Source organism: Ambystoma mexicanum, chromosome 11, assembly GCF_040938575.1.
Source record: "Ambystoma mexicanum isolate Mex_15411 chromosome 11, UKY_AmexF1_1, whole genome shotgun sequence".
In the NCBI taxonomy this organism is placed as follows: Eukaryota; Metazoa; Chordata; class Amphibia; order Caudata; family Ambystomatidae; genus Ambystoma; species Ambystoma mexicanum.
In genome coordinates, this window is record NC_090934.1 from 913,720,606 (window position 1) to 913,743,139 (window position 22,534).

General features: G+C 47.1%; 1 protein-coding gene across 2 annotated transcripts in view; it reads right to left on the bottom strand.

The window, feature by feature from the left end:
• Positions 1-3,518: 3,518 nt before the first annotated feature.
• Positions 3,519-22,534, bottom strand: part of LOC138503907 (mucin-5B-like) — a 444,631-nt gene continuing 425,615 nt past the window's right edge. The window contains exon 39 of one of the 2 annotated variants that reach the window (XM_069623995.1): positions 3,519-3,814. The gene's annotated coding sequence lies outside the window, so the exon portion shown is untranslated. Of the gene's footprint in view, positions 3,815-21,150; positions 22,530-22,534 lie in introns of those variants that run through there. The other variant, XR_011279729.1, reaches the window with a different exon arrangement.

The window sequence follows — 22,534 nt, forward strand, 5'->3', positions numbered from 1 at the left end:
GCTATTAGTATCCGTGTCTAACGGCCCGGGATACTAATGGCAATAAGCCCCTCAATGGGGGCCGATACCGCCTGCGCTAATGCCCGCGAGGCTTCATTAACGGTACTATGAGCCCGTGGTGCATTACCAGGGGTGGTATTGGCTGCCATCTCAGGGCTTATTGCTGCATTATACACCTTTTATTTCCATGCACATTATACTGAAGGTATTGTTGTTGGTCGTGGTGTGATCATAGTGTGGGCTGGTCAATGCTTATTTTCTTAGAAAATATATATCTCGAGTCGTATATATAAACGTGTTGATGTAGGTTGATTGACACTTTCGGAGTAAAATGTGAAATTATACTTTGCTATGTCCATGAAAGTTAAAGCACAGCATATACTTTGGGTGAAGGAATCCTTTACACTTTTTCACTGGGAGATGTTGCGAGAGCAAGCCACGTCCTGCTCACTGCTTCTTTGTCATTTTCACCATGCTACCCCGCACGCATTAGGCCTCTGTGCTTTCCCTGGTATCTCCCCAGTTCCTCCATCCTCCCTTCCCATGCTCAACCCCTCCCTGATTGACTGTAGCTTCCAGGCAGCACAGCGTTTAGTTGAGAGGCTAAGGGCCGTGGCAAAAGGCACCTGCCTGAGGCACTTCCACCGCCTGTTTCACTGTTCGCCCTGAGCGTCCCAGCCAGAACTTTAAAGCTGCCTGCCGCAACTTCCAGGTAAGCGACAAATATTTGTTTGCACAGCCTGCGCTGTATTTTTGGTTCCTTGACACTGTCTTGTATCTACATGAACTATAGTGTTAGCAGGGTTTTAAGTCATGTTTCACTTTTAATTTTGCCGCTGTGTTAAATCTAGTTTCACTGAATCTGGCTGTTTTAAGTTTAGTGAATGTGTTGAATTCGACCACTGTGTTTAAGTTAGCTGCCTTTTTGAGTATAGCCACTGTGCTGAACGCTGCATTTAGCTGCCCATTGAATTTTACCACTGATTCATTTGGCTGCATTCTGAATATAGTCACCATGCTGAATTTAGCTGTTCTTTGAATTTTACCACCGTTTAAGTTAGCTGCTTTTTTGAGTATAGCAACTGTGCTGAATCAAGCTGTGCTTTGAATGTTGACACTGTGTTGAATCTAGTGGCATTTTGAGCATAGGCACTGTGTAGAAGCCAGCAGTGCCTTAACTTTGTCTTTATATTTAACATAGCAGTGCTTTGAATTTTGCCACAGAGTTAAATCTAGCTGCATTCTCGTGGCACTGAATCAAGCTTGAGTGTAGACACTGCTTTAATACTAGCAACACTTGAATGTTGACACTGTGTTGAATCTAGTTGCATTTTTACCATAGCCACTGTGTAGAAGCCAACATTGCCTTAACCTTGCCTCCATACTTGACCTAGCTCTTCTTTGAATTTTAGACAGAGTTAAATCTAGCTGCATTCTCAGTGTCGCCAATGCATTAAACCCAGTGTTTATTCTGATTATAGTCACTGTTTTAATCCTAGCTATGCATGATCTTTGACACTGTTCGAAGCTCTAGGAGTGCTTTAAAGGTTGCCACTGTACTAACTTAGCACACAAAGATTAGGGTATAACCAAGGAGGGTGCGCTATGACCTATCCTATTTCATATGTTATCTCCAGCAGAATCAGAAAAAGGAAGACCCCAAACTTCCTTAAACACTAAAGTTAGACCAGATAATGCTGATATTTGTGCTATAACCTCTAACCTTCTTCCACTCAAGGTCCAATATAGAAAAACAGATCTCTCAATATGTTATATTAACAAATATATTTAATTCTGATGTTGAAAAAAGCCGACACGTGGTTCGACCCCTGGTCGTCCTCAAGGCAAATTAATCTGTTATCTGAGTTTCCCTGTTGTTTGCATATATTGTCATCACCCGGTATTTGGACTTGAATATGGACTTCGTTGGCCTCGAAATGCAAAAACTTGTTGAAATATTTGAACTTGATTTACACTCTGTTATATCCGTAGCAGGTGTTTTAGTTTGTACTGCCAACAATAATAAACTGTCTCATTGTCTAACTGATAAGCAGGCTGGTCATAACCTTTCGAAGATAAGCCTGCCGTTCCGTCCACGTTACTAAAATTGTACAAGGAGTTTTATAATTTGCTTGTGTTGCCAATCTGTTTGCATACCTTATGGTGTATTAGAGATTTGGGGATGATTTATGGTTTAGAAACTGATATTCGCTCCAGGACCACTGGTGCACCAGAAGTTGATTTTCACATTGATGGCAGGCGGTCAGACCGATTTGGAGCCTTGTTCTGTTACAGGGAATGTTTAGACACTGCTAGATATTTTTAATAATCATGGATCTTGACATAGAGGCTGTGAAATGCATGAGCAAGGATGTCCTTTGTGTCCTATGTCAAGAGAGTTGCTGACCAGCCTCCAAGCTTTGGTAGAAGCGATGGCGACTGGAGAGAAGATTCCAGGGGACGTGCTAGACCCTGTATACCCGAATGTTGAAGACCTTCCTGGAGGGGTAGTGGAGGATGATGAGGAAGACAGCATGAGCATTGTTTCTCGCCAACCATCCCTGGTGTGCAAGCATGGTTTCTTAACACTCTAGAGTGTCCATGAGGTCAAGAGCTAGTGCAGCATCTCACAGGTCCCAGACCCCACCACAGACTCTATGAGGCCCTGTATTTGTTCTGGCTGTTAACAAGGTAACAGCTACAAAGCTCCTGCTGGAGGAGAGGAGATTAGCGTTGGAGTAACAGAAACAGCCGGACAAGGTCACCAGAGAGCTGTAGAAGCTGGCACTCAAATAGAAGAATGAGGCCAACAGATACACCTCTAGTGAAAGCAGTGGTAGTTGTTCAAACCAGACTGCCCTGGATAAGCCCCTGTGGCATATCCCTAAACACTTAGTACAGGCTTATGAAGTGAGTAAGGATATTTTTTTACTAGTTAGAAGTGCTCAAGCTTGCTTTTCATCTACAGGAGGTGAGGTACTGTGGGGTGCAGCCCTGATGAGTCGCTTACTGACACAAGGGACTGATGGCATTCTTCAGTTAACTGCAGAGCAAATGCCCATTTAAGAGGGCATGAAGGCGGCCTTCCTCAGGAAGTTCTTTAAAACCCCAGAATGGTATCTCGTGACTTCAGAGAGCTTGGAAAGAAAAGTGGGCAAACATGTGAAGTGTTCACACTCTTATCGTTGAAAGAACTGAGCGGGTGAGTGTCTGGTTGCACATTAAAAGGGATGAGCAATTTTATTGCTTGACAGCGACAGCATGTATTGAAACATTGTGAGGGTGACATACACCAGCATCTTGTGGACAAAACTATTACAGACCCTAATGAGCTTGCAAAGGTTGCTGACAGGTGTATAATTACTAATAAAGAGAAAAATCAGGATGGGAGATCAAAACAGCAAGATTATGGATTAATTTATTTAATCTCAAAAGAGTAGAAAACTCAAAAAGTTTTACTTTTTCACAAAGCAACAGTGAACGGACAGGTATTTCACTTTAACAACAGAGGGTACTACTGCGTACCAACCTCTTCAATATTGAGGGTATTTTCCTCACAGTAGTGCACAATCTCTAACACAAATTTTAAATTTCAATACAAAAAAAGAGTAAGTGCTGCCCGGGACTACTAGTGGTCCATGGGTTTCGTAAAACATAGCAACAACAACATGTATAAACAAAAAGGTGGGACAAGGCGATGTGTCACAGATCAACACTGTAGTGTTTCGGCCAAATGTAGCAGTTTGATTGGAGCTAGTTGTTGGCGTGGCCTTCTTCAGGATGGGAGTGAAGGGTAATTCTGTCTGTGTGGTATCTGTCAGAGTATAATAAAAATGTGAAAGGCTGTTATGATAGTGTTTGATCTCTGCAACGTGTTATTTATATTGTTTATACTTTAAAATACTTGTTAGTGGCTGATTGGTGCCAATAATGCACTAGAACGTTCATTCACATAGGGTTTACCGTCAAAGGAACAATGCAGCGGTAAGGCTGCTACACAGTGTAACACAGAATTGCATGCTGGAGACTGGTGGGGTGGTGTAATGAATACACTGCTTAGGAGATTTGAGAGTGTGATGGTCACTCTGGAAGTCCTGGGCACAATTAGTTAGCCAGGAGGTGGTGATGCGGGCACAATTAGTTAGCCAGGATGTGGTGAGACAGACTGCTGAGTCACCTACCCCTGCCGTGAGAGGGAGCAGTAGCCACTGAGGACATACTTTGGTAGCAGGGGACTCAGTGACTTTAGAGTTGCCTGGCGCAGTGCAGGAACCTGAGGTGGTGGCCAGGTGAGCGCAGATCTGAAGGGCCTGCCCAAGCTAGATGAGTTTGCATCAGCTGGGGGCCCAGTTCAGACTGACTTCTTTAAAGACCAGAAAGAGTGTTCCACTCTGGTGGGCCTGCAGAAGCAAGTGGAAGAGCAGGCTAAGGGCGAGACCCTGGTCTGTTCAAAGTGTGGTGGGGGAGGAACTCCTGTACAGGGAGCCAAAGTACTCTGAGGGCGAGGGCATCCAAACGTTGTTGATTCCCCAATGCCACAGAAAGATCCTGTTGGATTTGGCTCACCATATTCATTCAGTGGGTCACATGGGACTGACTAAAGCATTGTATCATTTATCAGCACACTTTTACTGGCTGCAGCTTGGCGGAAAACGTAATGAATATGTCCGCCCATGACCAACTTGTGAGGCTTCTGGCAAGTCAGGTGGTGCCACAAAGGCCCCTTTAATTCCACTACCCATGGTTGGGCAGTCATTTGAGAGAATAGACATGGATATTGAGGGTCTTTTTGATCAAGACCAGCTCAGTGTACAGATAGATCTTGGCGGTGGTAGATCACACCACAAGGTACCCTGAGGCTGTTCACTGAGGAGCATCGAAGCCCCATGGTTGCAAAGGCTATGATTGGGACAGGCTCCTGTGTTGGATGCCCCAAGAAAGTTGTTTCTGACAGGGGATCAAACTCCAAATTAGCGTATATGAAGTCTATGGGGGAAGAGTGTGGGGTCACCTACCGGTTCTCTACATCCTGCCATCCACAAATAACTGGGCTTGTTGAGCAGTTCAGCAAAATGTTGAAAGGCATGATAGTTGGCATGGAAGAGCACCTGAGAAGAAAATGGGATATTCTCCTGCCATGCCTTCTGTTCGCCTACAGGGAGGTGCCACAGAAGGGAGTATGATTTATCCCCTTTGAGCTTCTGTTTGGACAGGCTGTAGAAGTCCCCCTCAGTCTAGTGAAAGAGGGATTGGAGGGCAACCCCTCATCCCCTACACAAGAAGTGGTGGATTATGTACTTGGCCTTCGGTCTAGAATGTCAAAGTACATGGAAATGGAACAATCGACAAAAAACCTAAAGGCCAGCCAGGAATTGATGAAGCACTGGCACAACCAGAAGCCCACAGTCACAGTCTATTCTCCAGACAAGTGGGAGTGGATCATGGAACGTGTCAACCCCAGAGCCCTTCAGACAAGTGGACTGTGCCTTACTGTTTGCTGGAAAAATTCAGAGAGGTGAATTATCTCATTGACATGGAGGGACCTAAAACCCCATCATAGCTGGGATGACTTGGTCATGCCATTAGTGACTGATGGACAGAATGAGGAGGAGACCGTTCTTCTCCCAGACATGCTGCAAACTGAAGCCACAACTATTAAAATTGGCTCTCTTGCCCATACATTTGCTGATTTCTTCAATCACTCCTTTTCTACAGGGTCTTTACCCTCTCCCCTCAAGTACTCTCTTTTGCGTCCCCTCCTGAAAAAACCTTCTGCCGACCCCTCGTGTATGGCTAACTACCACTCCATCACTATCACACTTCCTTGGGAAACTCTTGGAGAAGCTGGTCTTCCCACAATTGACCCAACACACTGAGCTTGTCGGGGGCCTTCACGACCATCAATCTGATTTCTGAGCATCCAGAGGCATGGAAACTTCTCTGCTGAACACCCGTGAAGAACGGCTTGCATCTCTTGATTCTAACTCTCCAGCTGTTCTCACTCTACTTGATCTCTCCTCTGTATTTGATACTGTCAACCATTCCATCCTCATAAAATGGTGCCACAACACCCTTGGTTTCTCAGACCGGGCAACAGACTTCTGACCTCCTTCTGCAATGACCACCCCTCAAAGGTTATCCTGGGCTCTTTCTCGTCTCCCACCACTATCTCCACCTGTGGCATTCCCCAGGGCTCTAACATTTTTCCCTGGCTCTTTAACAACTATCTTGCTCTGCTTGCACACCTAATTTCCTCTTTCTCCCCTTATTTCCAGTGTTATACAGATGACACACAAATCTTCTTCCAACTACCCTCTAATCCACTCCTTACTTCCTCCATCATTACTGACTGCCTATCTGCCATCCAGTCCTGGTGTATCTATAATGATCTCTACCTCAAGGCCAGCAAGACTGAGATCCTACCAATTGGAGATCCTGCTCCCTCTTTTCTTCCCCTCGCTTTGACCACCTTATATGGGCTCTCCCCCTCTCCTTCACATGAAGCCAAAACCTTGAAGTCATCTTCTACTCCTCTCTTTCCTTCCTCCCTGGCATCCAGGACCTCGCCAAGAAGGCACACTTTCAACTGTACCTCATCAAATGCATCCTTCCTTTCCTCACTTTCCTCCAGAAGCTCAATGTCTCTAGAGCTCTGGTACTCTGCAGGCTGGACTACTGCAACAGCCTTTTCCTCAATCTACCCTCTTCCTCTCTACACCCCCGTCAGCTTATCGAAAACAGGGCTGCAAGACGTATCCTTCACCTCAAGCCCAGGGACCACATCTGTCCAGCCCTAAAATCTCTCTACTTGTTTGCGGTTGCTGCAAGGATACAATTCAAATCCATCTGCATCATCCATAAGGCTGTCTGGGGTCAGGGACCATGGTATCTTCGACTGGCTCTCACTAAATACTCTTCTTCCAGAACTTTACGCTCCACCGACATCAACTCTCTGCGTGTCAAGCACTTCTCTAAACAGCAAGCTGGTGGCCAATCTCTTTGCTCGGCTGGCTCCGGCCTCTGGAACAGCCTCCCCTTTCCTCTCCATCTTGAGCCAGATCTCCTCAAATTCCGGAAACTCTTCAAGACATTCCTTTACACCCCCTCCTCTGCACTCTCCCTGCCTTTTAAACCACACAGTCGCTGAGATTGGTTACCATGAACCTTATATGATCATCTGGGTCCTGCTCCCCCCCAATTTGCCTTCCGCCTATACTCATCCCTTAAACTTGCTGTTGGGCTCCCATTGGCCTTTGCTATCTCACAGGCCTGCACTTATTGTTTTGTCAGTTGACCACTCTCACTAAGTGATCTTGGCCAGGCATAGCTGCTTGCAACTCAATCCCTAGCACTTCCCTCTGTGGCATTCCTAGCAGTTACCCCTCCCCACTCATTCCCTCTCCCTCTCTGCACTTGCACGTTCTGAATGCTCACAAGGCCTAGTAGGAGTACCTCTCTCTTTCTTCATTGTTACTATAATTGCCTTTCATTCCCTTGTTCCCTCCACGTTGCCCAGTGGGCGCTTTGAAACACAATTCACTTGATGTGTAAGTGCCTTACAAATGCACAATAAATAAATAAATGCATGGATGAGTTGAAGGTGCCAACCTCACAACAAACCTGTCTGAACAACAACTGACACACTGTCACCGTCTGGTCCCTAACAATACCAGTTGTGAGAAGACTGAGTTTGCTTTTGTGTGGACTACAGGCTGCTCAATTCTGTCATGAAGACAGATGCTCACCCCATTCCTTGCGCAGATGATCTTGTTGACAGGCACCCAAGTATATGAGCACATGAGTACATGATTACTTTTGATGTCTCATCAGGGTACTGGCGGGTTGGCTTGACAAATGGAGCGAGAAAGAGGTCACCATTCTCATCCCCAGAAGGACATTATCAGTTCACTGTGAAGCCCTTTCGATTGAAGAATGCCCCTGCCACTTTTATTAGGATGGTTAACAAGGTTTTGTCTGGACTGAAGAACTTCAGCGTTGCCTACTTAGACAACATTACTGTGATCAGCCACACCTGGAAGGATCACTTATCCCAGCAAAACAAAAAGTGCTTCAGGTGCGACAGTATACAGGTCTGACTATCAAGGCCTCAAAGTGCCAGATTACGCAGAGCGCATTGACTTACCTAGGCCATCTGGTCGGTGGAGGTAAGAAACAACCTCTCGAAGCAAAGGTACAGGCTGTGATGGATTAGGACATCCCCACCACACATACACAGGTGAGAGCCTTTCTGGGTCTCACTGGGTACTACTGGTCATTTGTCAAGGTGGTTGGAACCATTGCCGTGCTCATGAATGATGTAACTTCCAAGAAGATGCCTAAGAAGTTAACTTGTACCCCACCTATCAAACCTCCTTTCAGAATATAAAGGATGGATTGTGCAGGGCCCCAGTTCTTAAGGTGCCAGACTATGGTCAGGAGTTCATTATCCAGATAGATGCCTGTGATTAGGAGATTGGAGCAGTGTTAGCATAGCTGAACTCTGAAGGGGTAGAACAACCTGTTGCCTACATTAGCAAGTGATTGACAGAAAGGCAAAGGAAGTGGACCATCATTGAAAAATATTCTTACGCAGTTATTTGGGCTGTAAAGAAGCTGAAACCCTATATCTTGGATGACACTTTACTATCCATTTACTATGATGGGTGTGCCGGCAGTAATGCAACGTGATTGACTTCAGACCTGGCCCCCAACAATCCGGCAGATGATGCCGGCATGTGTTGAAGACATGGGTCTAAGGCACTTGTTCCTTCCTGTCTGTGCCTGTCCGTGCTGGACAAGCTCCCTGGTGCTGACCCTAATCTTCTCCTTCGAATGGACCTTTGCATCCTGTCTTTAGGATCCACATCCTCTGGAGCCATCCTTACCTCCTAATGGATCAAACTGGCCTGCCCTTGCTGGCCAACAATGATGTTTACCTCCCAGTGCACTATTTAGGTAAGCCGCCTTTGCTGCCCGTGGCCTATATTATCTTGCATCAACCACACAACATTCCTTCCATTACTCCTTCTATTGCCTCTGGGGCTCATTCCTCTCCCGCCAATGGCTGTCAAAATTCCACCTTTGACTTCTGCCTAGCACTGCCTCTGTCCATACTCCATCACACACCCCCTGTCTATTTCCCCTGAAACTTACCTATTTGCCTGGACCTAACCTTCGGTGACCCCTGCCTTTGATCTGCTCACCATCCCATGGTTGTATCTCATCGGAATTTTCAGCACCTCTCACATATTACTTTATTTTTCCTAACCTGAAATGTATGTAGCATTCTTCTGCTGATTAACGTTACCTGCAAACAACTCAACTTGCACCATTCTCTGCTGCATCCTAGTACCACACTCTTTCTGCAACTTACCTGTCTTAATCTTACCTTGCATCCTATGCTGCCACTCCTGCTTGCCTGAATAACTCTGCCCCTCTGTTGTCCCGTTGTTGCTTGTTGAGTCCCCCTTTGCCCATCTGTTGCCCCGTTATGCTTGTTGAGACCCCCTTCCACTCTGTTGCTCCGTTATCCTTGTTGAGTCCACCTCTGCCCCTCTGTTGCCTCGTGATGCTTGTCGAGTCCCCCTGCCCCTCTGTTGCCCCGTGATGCGTGTTGAGTCGCCCCTGCCCCTCTGTTTCCCTGTGATGCTTTTTGAGTCCACCCTGCCCCTCTGTTGCCCCGTGATGCATGTTGAGTGCCCCCTGCCCTTCTGTTGCCCAGTGATGCGTGTTGTGTCCCCCCTGCCCCTCTGTTGCCCCGTGATGCATGTTGAGTTCCCCTGCCCCTCTGTTGCTCCGCAATGCTTGTGGAGCCCCCCCTTCCCCTCTGTTGCCCCGCAATGCTGGTCAAGTCCCCCCTGCCCATCTATTGCCCCGTAATGCGTGTTGAGTCCCCCTGCCCCTCTGTTGCCCCGTTATGCTTGTTGAGCCCCACTCTGCATATCTGTTGCCCCTTTATGCGTGTTGAGTCCCCCTCTGCCCCTCTGTTGCCCAGTGATGCGTGTTGAGTCCCCCCTGCCCCTCTGTTGCCCCGTGATGTGTGTTGAGTCCCTCCTGCCCTTCTGTTGCCCAGTGATGCGTGTTGAGTCCTCGCTGCCCCTCTGCTGCCCCTGTGATGTTTGTTGACGCCTCCTTTGTCCCCCCTGATTATGTTGTTCCCCCCCTGTCCACTGGTCCCCCCCTTCTTTTTTCTTCTCATTCCTGGAGTTGTCTTGATTCCGAAGGGTCCACCTGGATTGACGTTCTGGACACTTCACACTCCTGGGCCTTCAACCCCCTCAACTCACATGCTGGACCTTCCTTGAATCTTTGACTCAGGTTGTCCTGAATCATGTTTTGCCCATTCTGCATGAATCCTTGCCTACAGTGTTCCCTTGCAGCATCATGTGCATCACTGACCTTTGCTACTGTTTCTCGCCCCCCCTGCTTCTCTACCTTTCACTGCTTATTCTCTGTTCTCTTCTCCTCTCCCTTCCCCCTTCTCTCCCTCACCTCCCCTTCTTACGTTCTTCTTTGCACTTAATCTATCTGAATGGTCCCAGACCTAGTATGATAGTAACTTTGGCTTGTCCCCTCCCCCTCTCCTTACTTGTTTACCCCCTACCCCTCCAGCACTACTGAAATGTCGTCAACCCCAGTACAATGGTCGCTTGTTTTGTTCCTCTCCCTTCTTTCGCCTCCCCTCTCTCTCAACTCTTGTAATTCTCCGGCTCTACCAGAAATATCATCAGGCCTAGTACGGTAGTTCCTGTCTATTCCCATCTCTTTCCTATTTGTGTCTTAGCACTTGCACTATCTGAAATGTCGCTAGGCTGAGTCTGATAGTTATTTTCACATTCTTGTTGTTCATGGCCTGTAAGAAAGTTTTATATTTTTTCCCTTGTTCCCTCCCTTGTCGTGAAGCACTTTGAAACACATTGTGTATAGGTGGTATATAAATAAACCATCATATCATATCATATCATGTATCCCTGGCACCACAGGATATTGCCAGACTTTGCATTTACCCATTTCTTGTCACTCCCCCAGTACCATGAGGTGCAGATTTTCCAGAATTTGCATTTGCTAATATGATGTCACCTATGTATCTGTTTGCCTGATGAGGCCCCCTGTACCATAAGGCATGACCTTTCCAGACTCTGCATTTGCCAATATTTTGTCACTTTACTTGTATCTGTTTGTTTGATGTAGCCCCCCATACAATGAGGCACTGCTTTTCCAGACTTTGCATTTACTAACATTTTGTCACCAATGTATCTGTTTGCCTGATGTAGCCTCCTGTAGCTTAGATGAGGCTTTCCAATTGTGGACCTTTCATAATGTTCAATTTTACCTATTTGTACCTGCATATTTGATGTAGCCCCACGCACCACAAGGTGAGGCTTTCCCACTTGTACACCCATCCTAATGTTGCATTTTACCTATCTGTACCTGCATATTTGATTTAGCCCCCTTACCATGGGGCACGGATCTGCCAAGCATGCTTCCTTTAACTATTTAATTGAACTTAATGTTGCCAGCGTGGAGATGCCTCAGTGTCTTGGGTGCTGGTAAATTGCTAAAATAAATAAATAATAGCATTAGAGCATTCCGCTCTGATCGGCACTTCCCCACACCTCCCCCCCTCCCTTGTACTTCTTGTTACTGCACTTAATTGATTGATTGATATTTTATTTCTATCGCGCTCATACACAATTGTTTCAGAGCGCGACAAGGCAAGGGAGGGGAACAGGGGAGAACAAAACAGCGATGTTACTAGGCCCAGTGACATTGAGAATGCGCAAGTGCATGGGAGAGGGGGGAGGGGAAAAGTGCATGGAAGGGGGGAGAGGTGGAAAGTGCGAAGCAGAGGAGAAACAGATAAATAACAATAAATAAATAATAAAAGCAATACAAATGTTTACAAGACCTAGTAGGACCGTTTTGTTTTTTCTTCATCCATGTTCGCCACACCTGCCCCCTTGTCCTGTTGCACCTTGAAACAACATTTGCTGTAGAGGCACATAATAAATACCAAATAAATAAATACCCAGACTGCCCACTGGCCTCTTCAATGGTTAATGGCCATGCAAGGGGAGAACTCTAATCTTTTGCGTCAGGCCATATTCCTATAGGGATTAGATATAGACATTGAACACAAGCCAGGCTCCCAGCATGGAAATGCAGATGGTCGCAGCCAGTACTTTGACCTTGATCACAAACCAGAGCCTCAGTAGGGTGGTGGTTCACATGATGAGACTGGGGGCATGTGAGGAATTCAACCATCTGCACAGTGGGTGTGCGCTTGTCTGGGCTTTTAAATTAAATTGAATGATGGTAGATCAACCTAATTTTCCTATGTTCACCGTACGACATACACATAGACCTGTGTACTCTGGGTGGACACAGCCTACCAGCGCAGTCCTCCCCTGTCATATTTAGTTGGGATCTGACAGGTGGTTTACATGATGCATCTCCAGAAGGGGGAGGGCCAAACTTTCCCCCTGCCATGGCAGCCTGATTAACTAATAAAGGCTCCATGGACCCACCCTGTCCTTTTGCTTAGCCCTCTACCTGGAGGCAGAATTTACATACTAATCAGAGTTTAATTCAAACAGGCCCACCAGGGCCATTGCTGCAGAGGCTAACAAAGAAGACCGGAAAACCCAACACACTTTCATATGCACTGTGTCGACCTGAAGCCAGCTCCCGCCCTCAATATTGATTGACAGTGAAATATGTCTGAGTGTTTACAGTGGTGCCACCTTCAAAAGGTACGATAATGTGGTTTAGTGGAGCCAGAGAGTCTGGTTTCACTGCAGCTTCAAGTGAGACCTGCCATTTTAGTCAGGAACCACAGAGAGCATCATTAACAAGAGAGACCCTTTGATGCACAACAGACAGGACGAAGGGTGGGACTTAGTATTACATGTGTTCACCCCTTAACCTTTTCTGTTGCACAGCAGTCTGGTTATGACCTCACACATACAGGGGATTGTTGGTGGGGACCCAGGATTGGTTCATGAAGGTAATCCTAGTTTACACCAATTCATGAGGTCCATTAGGCTTTAAAAGAGGGCATAAGCTCTCTTTTGGCAGATCGTCTGAAGACTGTGCAAGGAGTAACAAGAAGAACATTGGACCCTAGCTGAAGGTGCAGAATGCCTTACATCTTCTGCCAGTGAAGGAGGGCTAGGACCTCCAAGAAGGAAGCAAGATCCCTCCCCTAAACATCTCCTAGGGAACAGAGGGCGATACTGAATCCAGAGCATCTTCTAGCAGCTCCAGAACAGGTACCCTTCCAACATACAGCATGCCCTGCTAGGATCTGCAGCAAGATTTCTAGGTGGGAAGTTCCAGAGAGTCTTTGAACCAAACCAAGGACAAGGCAACACTCTCCTCACCTTTGGACCGTCCACCTTAAGGGACGACACAGGCCCATTGAAGTAACTAGGAGAAGGGCATCGACGAGCATCTACCGACATCTGCCTTAAAGGAAATTTTTCGAGCCAGTCGAATTCCTCGAGCTGCAACCAACTGCAACTCTGCAGTCAATGTAAAGACTTCCGATATGCCTAGACTAGTGTTTCAGAAACACCAATCAGCACTGAGACAATGATTCCTGACCTAGAGCTGCCATGTAGGCCAGTCTGCCGTCATCCATCCAGCTTTGCTCGCTGTACTGCCTGCTGCCTGATACCCTCAGCTGTCTCTCATCTTGAACTCTGTTGCAGAAGCTGCAAAGTGCCCTAAAATGGACTGAACCCTGTCGAGCACCAGGAACATCTACAAGCACATGATACATTGTGGTTCTGTCCCCCTGGTCTCCAAACGAAGGCCCCTAGAAACATTTTATGACCCATTGCTCCCTTTGTGCTAACACCAAGTATCCTTGAACTGTTGCGATCATTTACTATACCAACTACCCTCCTGTCATTATCCAGGGTGCATCTGCATCCCTTGTCCTTCTTTGAAACTGTTTGTCCTCTGCATTCCTTTACAGGGTGGGTTGTATTTCATAGTGTGCTAGAACTACCTTTTCTGATAATAATAAAGCAGATATGTTTATACAACCTTGACTGCATAGTCCCATTTTATCATTGGGTAATTTGTGTATTTTTGTGTGATCCATCACCTTTCGGTGATAAGCCTGCCGTTCTATCCATGTTACCAAAATTGGACAAGGAGGTTTATAATTTGCTTGCGTTTCCAATCTGTTCAGATCCTTTCTAGTGTATTAGAGGTATGGGGCTGATTGATGGTTTAGAAACCGATATTCATCCCTGGACCACTTGTGCCCCAGAAGTTGATTTATCACAGACTCCATCCCTGTAATTTTGCCACATGCCTTGTGTTCTAATGGCAATAATGTTGTAGGTAACAACTCATAGTTCATTGGTAATGCCCTCCTCTCAATTGGGCAATTACCTCAGGACAGCAGGTCATTGCCACATGGTACAGCCTACCACTGACTCCATTGTTACATCAATGTAGATTGTTATACAGTGATTCATGGCAATACTTACAAAAACCTATACTATTCTTAATCACTGTTAAAGGCAGAAAGTAGAGATGTTCAGAGGTGATTTATCCATTTGTCGATCTGCTTTCTAATTATGCAGTTCATGTTGACAGCTAGGGTAGAAATCAAATAATTTCAGCGTTTCCTCCAGACAGACTCTCACCAACATCCTATTTGTAGTTCCCTCTCCAGACCTATGGACCCCCATATGGTCTCTATTCTCTCTCCTTTCTCCTTCTCTCTCATTAATGATGGCACCTGATGGGAGGTCCTCGTGGGCCCCTTCCAATCCTCCAAGACCATCATCAATGTCTTTCAGAATGGTACTGTGAAGGACCAGTGCTCTAAGCCCATTCGCCTCTTTCTTGATAGGCATCTCCCACGTCTCATCAATTCCCTCCCTTCTCCTGCCCTCCTTCTAACACCTCTGTGGCCCCTCTACCACCACCTTCTTCCCCTGCTGTCTCTCTGGCCCCCACCTCCTTCTCCGCACTTGCCCCTATGCCACCTCTGTCTACTGCCTCTGCTGACTCTTGGGCTCTTCTACCGCCTCCGCTGGGTGTACCTCACTCCTGCACCCAACACCAGAGGTTTTTCAAATCTGGCAACCTGCAGAATGTAGCTACTCACAACTCTTGCTCTGCTGTCAAACATTCCTCTGACATCTGCCATATTCTCGAAGACCTTGACCTGGATGTCCTCGCTCTCACAGAGACATGGTTCACAGCCAGCTCTGTCACCAGTTGTGGCACCCTCTTCCCTGGGGGCTACAGGATCCTCTCTGAGTGCAGAACCAACAGGCCCAAAGGTGGAGTGGCCCTGATCTTTCCGGAGTGGGTCCCTGCTTCTGTCATTCTGACGCACGCCTACTCCTCCTTTGAATGCCTAATCTGCAGGCCCTCTATCTCTCCTGTCATCTCTCTGACTGTGGCCACCACCCACAGGCCACCAGGCCAGGCCACCCTCTTCCTCGGAGACACCAACATCCAACTGGATGCTTCTAATCCCTCCTCTGTGCTCTTTCGCAACCTATGCAACTCTCTCTCCCTTTCCATTCTCCCCTCTGGTCCGACACACTCTGCTGGACACACCTTGGATGTTCTCATCTCCTCGGACATCCCCCTCTCTAACCCTCTCACCACTCCTCTCTCTTGGAAAGACAACTTTCTGCTCTCCTCTCACCTGAAACTTCTTGCCCGTCAAGTTAAGCATATCCCAGCACTACCACCTTCCTTTTCTGTCATTCGTCCCATGAAGTGAGTGTCAGTGCACACCTTTGCCTCTACTTGGTCTGCTCCTCCTACTCATGTGGCTGACACGCACCCTGGCACAGTCCTCTCTAACCTGCATTTTTCTATCTCCAACACTCTGGACATAATTGCCCCTGTCATGAGAATCCATATGAAGTCTACCTTCAAGTGCAACTCTTGGTACGACTCTGACTTTGGAGTCCTCAAACTCGAGTGCAGGGCGGCCGAGAGGAAGTTGTGGGCTTCGGGGTGCATCCTCTGACAAACTGGCCTGCTGCCTGCCCCAAAGGCAATACCGACTCTCTGTCCTCACCAAGAAGAGGGTCCATATCCAAGCCTGCGTCTCTGCTGCTTCTAACAGTTTAAAATCTGCAAGGAGCTGGCCAATCCTATTGCAGTCTCCACCTATCCTTTTCGCTCACAGGCCCTATATACAGCTCTGACCTCTTGTTTCACCACTAAAACTCCTCTTTCTAACCCCCTACCTCTCTCAGGCCTCCTTTGGCTGTCTCTCCCTTTCCTCTTCCTTTGTCCTTCTTTGTTCTGACAACACTTGACGATGTCTGTATACATGTCCAATCTATGAAATTGTCCTCCAAACAGGTGCTCCCCTGCTTCTCCAGAACCCGCAATGAGCACATTGCCACCCTCTCTCCAACCTTGGCCGATTTCTGCAATCACTTTTTCAGCACTGGATTTTTCCCCTCTCTTCTCAAGCACTCCCTTGTGCACACCCCCCCCCCCCCAACAAAAGTCTTCTGCTGATTCTACATGTCCCACAAACTATCACTGATTTCTAACATTCCTGACAGCGGCCTACAGAGCCCTCAAGTCAGCTCCACTCCGAGAGCAGCCAGTAACAGTGAGGACAATTCCTCTGAATCTTTGCAGCTACAAGCAGTCCCTCATTTTGATATGACTGATACCAATAGCCTGGCCCCCAGATGGGCTCGCTGGCTGAAAGAACTCCACATTTACATTGATGCATCTGGTGTGAGAGAAGAACGCCGGTTGAGAGGCATCCTGCTTCACTCATTGGGTCCCATGGTGCGGGACATTGTATTCGAAATGCCTGAAGCCAAACCCAACTCATTTCAAGGTATAATTGACTCATTAAATGCATACTTCGCCCCCCCCAAGGAATGTCGACTATGAGAGACATGTCTTCCATACAACTACACAAGACAAAGAAGAGAGCATGGATAATTTCATCATGATGCTAAGGAAGGGAGCCAAATACTGTGACTTTGACAAATATTCCACTGCAGAGGCCATAAAATCACAAGCCATCGCAGGGTGTGGTTCTCCTGACTTTCGCAAAAAATTACTGCAAAAGAGCAGGACATTGGAAGAGATTCTTCAAATTGCAAGAGCGGACGCTGCATTAACCCTGCAAACCGAGTCTCTGGGTAACATCTCCATCACACAAAATGCCAAGTCAGCGTCGCTCTGCCCCATCCGCACACCTGCTGGCCCGTCAGAACAAAAGAAATGCTACCGATGTGGATTCCGCTTTCCCCATGTAGGCCCATGTCCCGCGATTGGACATCAGTGTGATAAATGCGGGGGGGAAAACCACTTCCAATCCGTCTGCAAGAACATTAAATTCCTCCAAGGCACAGGAAGCACGAGAGAAGGCGGGAGACATGAAGGTGGACGCTCCATGCGGGAAAGCCCGCGCAAATATTCAAGTCGAGGCTCCACGTATGAAAGGAGGTGTTCTCACAGTTCACCCAAGGAACACGCGCCACCCTCGAGGAGGCGAGAAGAAAGGAGAGATACATCCAACCGCCGCGAGAGCAGACACCACTCCCCGCACCGCAGAACAAGACAAAGGATCAGATACGTGGATAATTCGCCTCAGGAGAGACAAACAACCAGGTCATCTTCATCCAGTGGGGAGAGAAAGCGAGCATACGTACACGCCATCGGAAATGCCACTGCGGCTGAATACAGTCCGACCTTGTTACTCCAATTGAATGGGCAAAACCTAGAATTCCTGATCGACACAGGCGCCACTGTCAATGTTATAAATGACATGATATACACATCTCTGCAAAGTAGGAAAGACTTACAGGAAGCTGACACGCTAATATACCCCTACGGGTCCAACAAACCGCTAGACTGTATAGGAATGTTTAATGCACACTGTCAATACAAAGAGCAGAGCCAGAAAATAAAAATCTACGTAATTAAAGGAGACGTTCCGGGAGGAAGCATCCTAAGCTTCCGCACAGCCATACAAATGGGTCTAATTAATATCATGTATCAGATCATGTCTGCATACACCTCCAGCGCCAAAGACATGATTCAGAAGTTATTTCCTTCACTTTTCAAGGGACTGGGGCGCCTAAAGGATAGGCAAATCAAATTACACATCAACCAACAGGTGAAACCCATTGCTCAGCACTACCGGGGCATTCCCCTCAATATACAAAGGCAAGTAGAAGACGAGATACACTCACTACTCCAACAGGACATAATTGAACCAGCGTCGGGCCCAACCCCATGGGTGTCACCAATAGTCCCAGTACCCAAGAAAGATAGTACCTCCAAAATACGCATCTGTGTAGACATGCGTGCACCAAATGTAGCCATTGAAAGAGAACGACACTTGGCTCCACGCATGACTGACATGATACACCTTCTCCACGGAGCCACCACTTTCTCGAAACTTGACCTGAACAAAGTTTATCATCAGCTCGAACTTCACCCTTCATCACGGTATATCACCACATTCTCAACTCATCTGGGACTCTTCAGATATAAAAGACTTAGCTTTGGAGTGTCGTCTGCGGCCGAAATCTTTCAGAATGAAATACATCAAATAATAAAACACATTCCCCACTGCTTGAATTACAGTGATGACATTCTCATTTTCGGCAACTCCCAAGAAAGTCATGACGACACTCTAAGAAGGGTTTGCATGGCGTTAGAAAACGCTCATCTCACTCTCAACCCGGAAAAATGTGAAATTAGCAAAACCACGCTCAAATTCTTTGGAGACATATTTTCAAACAAAGGCATGCGTCCAGATCCAGAGAAAGTACAAGCACTGGTGGATTCCCCCACTCCCACTTCATCATCGGCCATACGATCCTTTCTGGGCATGGCGAGCTATTGCACGAGATATATTCAAGACTTTGCATCAGTGAGCACCCCGTTAAGGGTCCTCACCGGAAAAGACCAGGAGTTTGAATGGACAACAGAATGCGAAAAAGCTTTCCAGGAAATCAAACAACGCATATCATCAGCTTCATGTATGGCCTACTATGACCCTGATTACGACACGGAACTCACAGTAGATGCCAGCCCAGTAGGCCTGGCTGCCATTCTAGCTCAATCCAGACCGGGAGCCCCTCCCAATTCACCCAAGCGCATAGTAGCCTATGCCAGTCGGAGCTTGTCAAAGGCAGAATGTGCATATTCGCAACCCGAAAAGGAAAGCCTCGCAGTTGTATGGGCGTGCGAACACTACCATCTCTTCCTATATGGCCGCCCATTCACTGTTGTTACAGATCACCAGGCGCTGACAACGATATATGGCAAACCCACTGCCAAAATGCCTCCCCGGATTGCCAGATGGGGTCTGCGTCTACAAGAATATTCCTTCAAGATTGTGCATCGACCAGGTAAAGAAAACAATCCCGCTGATTTTCTGTCAAGATACCCGTTACCAGCTCAAGTGGAACGCCAGCCACAAAAGCAACCCAATACATCAACTTTTTGGTCAACAATGCACTTCCAAAGCATGTCTCCATCGCTCAACTTGTGGAAGCCACATCGGCAGACAAGCTCCTACCAATTGTAAAGGAGTGTCTGCGAATGGGCCGGTGGTACATCAAAGAACTGACGGAAGCAGAGAAAGTGCAACTTCGTGTTTTCAAGCTGATACAACACACATTGTCTGTGTCCCCTGAAGGTTTGCTCCTTAAAGAGAACAGAATTGTAATCCCCACTAGCCTGCAAAAACAAATACTGGACATCGCTCACGCTGGCCACCGTGGCATAGTGTCCACAAAGAGACAACTGAGAACAAAGGTCTGGTTCCCAAAACTGGATGAACAAGCGGAACAAATCCTAGGCAACTGCCTCACATGCCAGGCGGTGGGGCCCCGAACATTCCCAGCACCCCTCCAGTCGTCAGAGATGCCTCTGCAAGTGTGGGACAGAGTGGCCGTAGACATGTTTGGACCTTTGGCAAATGGGAAATATGTGCTGGTAATTGTGGACGAAATGTCAAGATTCCCTGAGGTACATCTCATTCACTCAACAAGTGCACAAGCCGTGATACCTGCTCTGGACAAGACTTTTTCTGACTATGGCATACCATCAATAGTAAAGTCAGACAATGGCCCACCATTCAGTGGGCACGACTTCGCAATGTTCGCGGAACATCTCGGTTTTCAACATAGAACAATCACACCACTGTGGCCACAAGCAAATGGAATGGCCGAGAAGTTCATGAGCTCTCTCAAGAGAACCCTCCAAGTATGCTCCATCACAAATCGTTCATTCATGCAGGCCATCTGCACTCTCCTACGAGAATACAGGAATACTCCACATAGCACCACAGGGGTGTGTCCATCCACACTAATGTTTGGCCGTATCATACGAACACAACTGCCTCATAACCCCCGTGCCCTACCATCGCCAACCATAGTCGGTGACGCACTCAATCGTGACAAGCGAAGCAAAGAAAAAGCAAAGGCATACACTGACCAAAAGAGGCAAGCCAAGTCTTGTCACATTCAAGTGGGCGACGTGGTGTTAGTAAGACAAGAACAAAACACCAAGGACACCCCGGCGTTCAGACCTGAACCCTTAGAGGTGACACACGTCAACGGCTCTATGATAACAGCTGCCAGCCCACGGGGAACCATTACGAGAAACTCGTCATTCTTCAAAAACTTTGAGGAAGCACTGAACAGGCCACTGATCGCTTGAGGATTGACTATGAATCCTCAGATGTGGAGTCCGAATACCGGATGGAAGAACGTGACGCGGATGACAGCGACAGTGACACACCTATGGACTGGGAGAAGACACCACGGAGGAGCCAGTCCAAAAGGAACATACGCCGACCCACTCGGTGGATAGAAGAAATGAAGTAACACATACTCCTCATTTAAGTGAGGGGGAGATGTTGTGTCCTATTTCTATGGACGTGCATTGTCAGTATGTGTGTCTTTTCTCTTTGTTGATGCCACGGAAAGGGAAGAGGCGGGGTTACCGCCTCGGACGACAGTTTGGCACAGATAATAAAGAAGAGTAGATCTCATTTACCCCGGCTCCCGCGTCTCATTTCATGCGCCTGATTTGTTTGCATGCTTCATTAATCACGGAGTTCCGATCCCGTCGGAACTCAACAAGAGCTATGCGACAACATCTGAGACAGGGTGCAGGTGAAATTATACCGTTTTTATTTGCAAGCCGCTTCCACAGACAGAGTTGAGTATATTCACATCACATGAAAGCCGTGCTCTTAAAAGAATAATAACAAGCGCACTCCCTTTCGCAGCCCAGCATAAACGAGACAGAAAGAGAAGCCCTCCGCCCCCTGCAGGTACAAAATGTAATGCAGCAGTGAAATTCCGTTTTCCAGCAAATAAACGTTCCCCTTTCATTGCTATCCCTTCTCTGCCCCCCGCCCACCCCTGCCTCCTAGGAAACGGAATATATGCTGTAGCCCTTGAAGGGCATGGCGTTAAAGCAAAGGGTACACATTTCACGATCTGTTTCCGCATTCTACCCATGCATGTATTTGTCAGATCCCATCACCTGACCACCCACGTGATTTTCTTCTTCTTTGTCAATGTGTGTTGGTGTCTCTGTTCGATCTCAGAAAGAAAGTAACCCCTCGATTGTTGAAGAGCGTCCATCTCTGGGATCCTGCCATTTCGTAAGGGATGGAAAGCTTTTTCCAAAATTGATGTTTTTTTTTCTCTATACCATAATACCACAGGAGTCTTAAAGGGCTTGTGTAAAGACAGTGGGACAATGTAAGCACATCTAACACTCAGGGAATTAAATACAACTAGCAGATCAGGTTGATTGGTCTCTTTACATAGGCAATTGGCCTCAGGGAGTCAGGCCTCATGCTGTACTTTCTACCATGAGTGGCATTTTCCCATTCCTTACCCATGAAGGCAGCTAAAATCGCCAATCGTGGCATCATCAGTGCCCATTAGGATCGTGTACCTAGTCTTAAACCACATGGATACATGCCCCCTGTTAATTATATTCGACGTCTGATCGCTGTCACTTGCATCAGCAAACACATGTTAGTAGTTAAATAATGTTGAGGGCAGCAGAGACTGAATAGTAACAAACTGATGATAACGATACATTTTTCTAACTATATAGCATTTCACGCAAGCATTGCATGCGCAGTCTCTTGACGTCCCAGGTGAGAACGCATAAGTGTGATGCTGTTGTGCTAATTCAGCCCTTTTATATTTGCGTCGTATTGTGCCTCTGCGTGATTCAATCTAAAAACAAGGGTCTTGGTGTGCTCAAATAAGTTATGACAAAAGGCCAGGTTTTTGGGCAGCAGATGTTAGAAGAGCTCTCTGAAGTGCCAGAGGACGTCATGGCAAGGATAGATGAGTAGATGCTGTTACAGGCAGGTGTCAGTGCATTGGCACCCAGTCACGTCTGGGTAGGATTTAATGATGGGTTCAATGGATCCGGCACAGCTGAATTCTGCGGTCCTAGATACAGAGGTCGTCATGTGGCAGCAGCTGCACTGGGACATCTTGTTCATGTCAGCACCGCGCCTGCG